This window comes from Micromys minutus (assembly GCF_963924665.1).
Source record: "Micromys minutus genome assembly, chromosome: X".
In the NCBI taxonomy this organism is placed as follows: domain Eukaryota; kingdom Metazoa; phylum Chordata; class Mammalia; order Rodentia; family Muridae; genus Micromys; species Micromys minutus.
Window position 1 is genome coordinate 51,913,980 of NC_137970.1, and position 7,227 is coordinate 51,921,206.

General features: G+C 41.2%; 1 pseudogene across 1 annotated transcript; it reads right to left on the reverse strand.

The window, feature by feature from the left end:
- Positions 1–1,261: 1,261 nt before the first annotated feature.
- Positions 1,262–3,042, reverse strand: LOC308414951 (small ribosomal subunit protein uS13-like; annotated as a pseudogene). The gene is made up of 2 exons: positions 2,982–3,042; positions 1,262–1,745 (listed from the first exon to the last, which is right to left on the reverse strand). The product of its transcript is annotated as a small ribosomal subunit protein uS13-like (transcript).
- Between the last annotated feature and the right edge of the window lie 4,185 nt (positions 3,043–7,227).

The window sequence follows — 7,227 nt, forward strand, 5'->3', positions numbered from 1 at the left end:
TGAGAGAAAGAGACAGACAGAGACAGAGACAGAGACACAGAGACACAGAAAGAGAGAGATACAAAGATAATAACTGATTTTGGAGAGATCCTAAGGAGGGGGACTGTGTGTATGAGTGCTTGCTCTGTCAGCTTGACAACCTGAGTTCAAACCCCAGTAGCCATGGGAAAAGCAAGCATATGTATGTGCCTATAATGACAACCCTGGGGGCCATAAATACATGTATTCCAAGAGCTCACGTCTAGCTTGCCAGCTGAGCCTAACAGTTGAACTACCCATTGAATGAGATGATATCAGAAGGCAAAAAGGCGGACAGCAATGAAGAAAGAGACTCAACTTCTTTTTACAGCCTCTGCATTCACCTGTACGCTTACATGCATGCAACACACACACACACACACACACACACACCAAAAGAAGAATAGAAAATCTCTAAAGAGATGAGTGTGGTTCCTGTAATTCCATCTGTAATTAGAAAGTAGAGGTGAAAAGAGCAAGTTCATTCTCCTTTAAATAACAAATTTGAGGCCAGCCTGGGCTAAACATCTTATAATTTTTTTTCCAAAACAAAATTTCTCTGTGTTCACCTGGCTGTGCTGGAACCCTGCCTATAGATCAGGGTAACCTCAAACTCAGAGATCCACCAGAGTCTGCTTCCTGAAAGCTGAGATAAAGGTGTGGGACACTAGGCCTGGTGACTTTAATGATTTTTTAAAAGGTTAAGTAGTGTGTTAGGGATTAGTTTTCACATTTTACTTTATTTCCTTATAAGACATTTGAATGTGTGATAGAAGCCATGATTAGTTCACTATGGAAAATATTCAAAAGCAAAAGAACGGGCCATGTTGATTCAGGCAGGGATGGAAGGGGAGGGTTCAGGGAACCTTACTCCTCACTGCTTAAATGTTTACTGATAGAATCTGGGAGAAGGGGAGTCATTGTCTTCTATTGTGACCCTACTAGGCCCCGGTGGTCACAAAGATGGACACAGTTAAATGAAAGGGGCCACACAATCAAACTGAAAGTAATAAATCTGGAAAAGGAATCCACAGGGTGTGTGTGAATCTTGATAGGGATAGAAAGAAATTGGAGTGGAGGGAAAGGATAATTAGGTTGCATTATGTAGATGTATGAAACTGTCAAAGAACATTTATCAATAAAACGCTAAAATAGGTTTTAACTTATTTTATTTATTTATTTATTTATTTATTTATTTATTTATTTATTTATTTATTTATATTTTAGGTATATAAACTATTTATTAACAGCAAAGGCCCAGAGATACACCCACAGTACGGCCCGTGCGGCCGGTGGTCTTGGTGTGCTGACTGCAGACACGAAGGCCCCAGAAATGGCGCAGCCCACTATGAGCTCGAGTTTTCTTCAGGCGCTCCAGGTCCTCACATAGCTTGTTGTCTGACCGCTGGCCGGAACCTGGCTGTATTCCCCTCCTCCACATCCTTCTGTCTGTTCAGGAACCAGTCTGGGATCTTGTCCGGTCGTGGGTTCTCCATGATGGTGATCACACGCTCCACCTCATCCTCCGTGCGTTCTCCAGCCCTCTCGGTGAGGTCAGAGTCTGCTTTCCTCAGCACCACATGAGCACAGCTCCGCCCCAACCCTTAATGGCAGTGATGGCGAAGGCTATTTTCCACCGCTCATCGATGTTGGTGTTGAGTACACGAAGATGTGCTGGAACTTCTCAGGGTTCACTAGAGACGAATAAGCAGCGGCGTGTAGGCCTCCTGAGGAAGAGTTAACTTATTTTAAATTATATTTATTTTCTTATTTTTTATTTGTTTGTTTGCTCTCTCTCTCTCTCTCTCTCTCTCTCTCTCTCTCTCTCTCTCTCTCTGTGTGTGTGTGTGTGTGTGTGTGTGTGTGTGTAGGCCAGAGAACTATTTCAGAAGTAGGCTTTCCCCTTCCACAAAGTGGAGCCTGGGGGTTGAGCTCAGTTTGTCAGACTTGGTAGCAAGTGCTTTTACATCCTAAGCTATCTGACTGGCCCTAAAATATATTTTAGAAAAACTCTTTTAAGTTTCAAACAAAAAGTAAGTCATTTACATAAATATTATATACTGGGGATGGATATGATCAAGGTACTTTGTATGTATGTATGTATGAAATCACTAAAGAATAAATAAGAAATAGTCTTCTAAAAAACTATGCTCACAGCATCAGTGCCATGGGTGGTTCATGTCAGCTCTTCCCAGCTGGGGAGGCTGAGGCAGGAAAGTTTGCATTCATGCCCACCTGGGCTGCATAGTGAGACTGTTTCAAAACCAAACCAGCCAGACAAACGTCTGGACACAAATGTTCACTGAAGATTTAGTCAAAGTTGCTCAAACTTGGAAGCCAGCATGACGCCTTTCAATAGGTTAGTGTATAAACTGTGCTACATCCAGAGGATGGAATATTCTCCACTGATAAAAAAGATACGTATCAGTTCACAAAACGACAGCGAGGAAGGCCCGGGATGGTGGGAGTCTGTGGAGAAACGCTGCTCACTGGCTTTTTTGGCTTTACTCAGCCTGATGTCTTATCCAATCCAAGATCACCTGCCTAGAAATGTCACTGTCCACAGTGGTCACATCAATCGGTAATCAAGAAAATGCCACACAAACTTGCATACAGGCCACAAAAATAATGCCTACTGGTGGAATTATTTTCTCAGTTATGGGTCCTTTCCTCCAGATGAGCCTGGCTTGTGTCAATTTGGCAAAACCTAACAAGTTGCAAGAGATCAATCCTCAGGGATTTTTTTCTTGATTTTTTTTTTAATACACAAAGAGAAAACAGTAATACCTTAATATATAAAGTGCAGATATGTTTTATAATAAGTTCATAGAAATAAAATTGCTGGCTTAAAAGGTAAAAGCATTAAATCTTTCTCTATTTAGAAATTTCCCTGCTGTGAGTGAAGAAGATAATGTACTTTATTTTTCTAGGGTAGAAGTCTAGCTCAGTGCTCTAACACTTGCCTAGAATGTATGGGGCCCTGCGTTCCATCCTCAGCACCACTGATTTAAAAAGGAAATTCATCTTTACCCCATTAGTCTACTAATGGCCCATTGTTCTATCTTCTGGTCCAGTCTTTTCCCTTCCATCACCCCTTGTGCGTGTGTGTGACGTTTGTGGTATCTTTTTCAAGGTTAGTTCAAGGAGATTTACTGTAGGATCCTTTTAGTTCAGTCTTATTAGGGATAAGACATATACTGCAACAAAAACTCAGATCTTACACAAGGAGTTTAAAAGTGGCAGATCTCTGTCATGTTGACAGTATGAGTGAGTGGGCTAGGGGCTGGTTAAGGAGTCCAAGATGGCTGCAGTAGCTTTGGCCATCGTTCAGCCAGCAGGAGAGAATACAGGCCAGAAGAAAGCATGAGTTTCATTTTCCGGGTTACAATGTGGCACAATCTCACACAGGAGTTCTAGAACTTGATCACATCACACTTGAAACTGCCAGAGAAGTAAACAAATATAGTTCCTTGTTGGATGGCTACAGCCTGACTCAAAGCTAAGTGTTCTACACCTTAGTGAAGAAGACAAGATGATCTCTGATATGATGTTGGTGCTATAGGTACCAATAATGGACTGAGGCATTGTAATCTAAACAATTGCATAAAACCCCCTCTTTAGGAATTTGCAGTGGGCAACTGTGGTGGTTTGAATGAAAATGGCTCCCGTTGGCTCACAGAGAGAGACCCTTATTAGAAGGTGTGATTTTGTTGGAGTAGGTGTGGCCTTGTTGGAGGAAATGTATCACAGAGGGCAAGTAGGCTTTGCGGTTTCAGATGCTCAAGCCAGGTTGTCTCCTTCATTCTTTCTTTCTGTTTCTCTGTCTCTCATTCCCTTCTTTCGCCCCTACCCCTCTCTCTGTCTCTCTCTGTGTCTCTGTCTGTCTCTCTGTCTCTGTCTCTGTCTCTGTCTCTGTCTCTGTCTCTGTCTCTCTCTCTCTCTCTCTCTCTCTCTCTCTCTCCCTCCTCTGCTGTGTTTAGATTTGGATATAGAATTCTAGAACGCTCAGCTACTTTTCCAGCTCCATGTCTGCTTGCATGCTGCCATGCTTCCTGCTGTTATGATGGTGGACTAAACTTCCAGAACTGTAAGCAAGCACCAATTAAAATATTTTTCTTTATAAGAGTTGCTGTGGTCATGAAGTCTTTTCATAGTAATAAAACACTAGCTAGGGGCTGGGGCAATGGCTCAGCAGTTAAGAGCACCAGCTGCTCTTCCAGCAATCCCGAGTTCAATTCCCAGCAACCACGTGGTGGCTCACAACCATCTATTATGGGGTCTGCTGCCCTCTTCTGGTACACAGGTGTACATGCAGATAGAGCACATCACATATATTTTAAAAAACATCTAACAAACACCTTAGGTAAGACAGCAACTGATATGAGGCATCCCAGGTTTATGTAGGCTTCGATTTCTTGCCTTCCCCAGGTGAGCTTTTTATGTGGTTAGTATTATTTCCTGTTCACTGGAGTTCTTGGTCACTTGTTTTTCTTGTTCTCTTCCTGTCTGTGCTGCTGAGTGTATGTAGTTTCTGTTGCTTCCTTTCCCATTGCTTACACGTCCATGGAGACACAGTCTATTTCCAGGACAACTCCTGGGGCTTGTTAATAAATTAATTGGTGAAAAGATGCCTCCCAGGGAACAAAAGCCAGAGCCTTTTTATATCTCTGAACTTTCTATATCCCTTCCCTTGCTACCTCACTTGAATCTGATAAAGAAGGCTGAATTGGCCCTTTTGAGTCAGGTTCCTTAAGAAAGGGGACTAGGGTTGCAGGCACTGACAGAGCATAGAGATAAAGCCACAAATGCAGGCATGATACTAATGTCATGCGATTTGTTACCAAAACAGAGGACTTCAAAGTGTTGAGGCACTGAAATAATTCCCTATGTCAGAGAATTTTTACCTGCTGGCTGAAAAAAATTGATTTTATATGGGTAGGCTATTAAAAACTAACTTCCAAAAGAAAATAATTCAGAATGATGGAGTTTGAGGTCAGTCTGAGCCACATGGCAAAGCCAACAAAGATAGACGTTCTCTCTAAAAATAAACAATAAATATTATATATTAACAAATATGAGAAGAATCCCTTATTTATACTGCTTATCTGAACATTAAAAATAACACAAAATAATTTTTTGTTTTTTGAAGATTTATTTATTTATCTTATGCATATTACTATATGTATCTGTCTCAGACACACCAGAAGAGGGCATAAGATCCCATTACAGATGGTTGTGAGCCACCATGTGGTTGCTGGGAATTGAACTCAGACCTGCTGGAAAAGCAGTCGATGCTCTTAACCACAAAGCAATCTATCCAGCACAAATATAGTACTTTTTTGATAATGTCTTCAATACCACATTATTAGTATTTTTCTAAAAATGTGGTTTTATAGTATGATCTTACTGGTTCTAATTTTTTGTAGGTGGTTGTATAATTTGTTTAATGCTCTCATTGTTTCTATAGCACGATCATACCCATCTTTAAGTTTAGTTTTCACTACAAATATTTGTCAAGTTTTGTTTCAGAAACATTTTTCCTACTTTCTTACACATGTGCCCAGACACATTACAAAAAAAATTCATTCATAACACAGTGAGGGCAAACATTTCTCATGTAAATATCTTCCATTGATTTCCTGTAATTGAAAAAAAATCATAGAATTATATATATTGAATAAGGCTCATGGATTTAGTTCAAATTCCACAAAAGACCAAAGATGTTTTGTTTTTTTAACTGTGATGGGTTGACTTTTGGTTACAATCAAAGCCGAAAGCATAACCCCTGGCTTCCACTTCATAAACGTACCTTACAACCCAATAACATGCTTTTTAGGATAGGAAGAGAACATGGAAAAACCAGGAGGAAAAAACGTTTGAAGAAAGGAGCTAAGAGTCATGGATGTAACTTCTTTCTTACACAGCCACCAGGTATGACACGTAGTGCCTGTAGCATCAAGGGTAACTATAGTGACCAAGGGTGCACTGGCTCAGTGTTCATATTGCTGGTGTGCACAGTGACATTTGTCAAATTATTAATTATACCGAGGGCCAAAGGTGGGCTTGGGAACACACTCAAATGGAATACCATTGTAAAGAATTTGCTTTTGTTTTGTTTTGTTTCTCTTTCCAGTAACTCAAGAGTCGGAAGAGTTGGAGGTATGTCTTAGGTACACAAATGGTCTTCATATGAAAATGACATTTAACAACTTCCTGTAAAGTCACAGACAGGAATCACAGGTTTCCTTTATCTGTGGAAGTCTCCCTCTCTGGCTGAAGTTGGGTGCTTAGATGCATAGTCTTCCAGAGCTAAGACAGGATAAGGACTGAGCTGTGAATGGTCCTCCTGCCAACGGCTGCTCTCTTCCTCCCTCTGGGAGAGGGAGGTCAGAAGGCAAAAAACATTGGTAAATCTGTGAAGTCCCACCCCGGGGTCCAGACCCCAACTCCACTGAGGGTAGCCTCCCTGACATTGTGACTAGGCAGTTAGGAGTGGCGAGTGAAGGTAGCCAGGAAACCCAATTCTGAGTTTTACTCGGCCAAGTCTGGCTTCTAATTCTTCTACCCTGCAAAGAAATTGTGCCCGGATAACTGCACCGGTGTCTCTAACGCCTCGATTCTCTCTCAGGCCCCTCGAGGCCTGCAGGAATCACTAAAAGGTAAACACATCTCCTTTAGCACTGAACTGACCACCAGAAAGCGGCTGAGGCACTGGGGAAGCCTACCTCACACCAGACGCCACCCCACCAGGAGGTGATCACCAGTCAGAGCTGTTTGTAGACTTTTGATTTCTAAAAATAAAAATTGATCTGCATTATATCTCAATAGACTCAGATAATTCTCACCAAAAGTTTTTGTCATGTGTTCAAATAGCACTGGAATAATTCAACTTCATTTAAATATATTCACTCTACCATGAAAATATTTCATACAAACATCTATTTACATACAAACACATTAAAATTTGTAAAAAGGGCTCCACCCCTGTGGCTTTATGGCTTGAAATAGTTTCATTGCTTTGAATATGTATGCACACGTTTGGAAAAAATAAAACTTAGAAAATTTAGTATTTTTGAAAACAAAAGTCACCACCCCTGCCCTCCCTCCCTAACCCCAGCAAACCAAAACCCAAACCAAAAAAACCCAGAAACCAAAACCAACCCTCCCAAACTAAAGCCCAAACCAAAAATCCCGACACCAAAGTTTAGA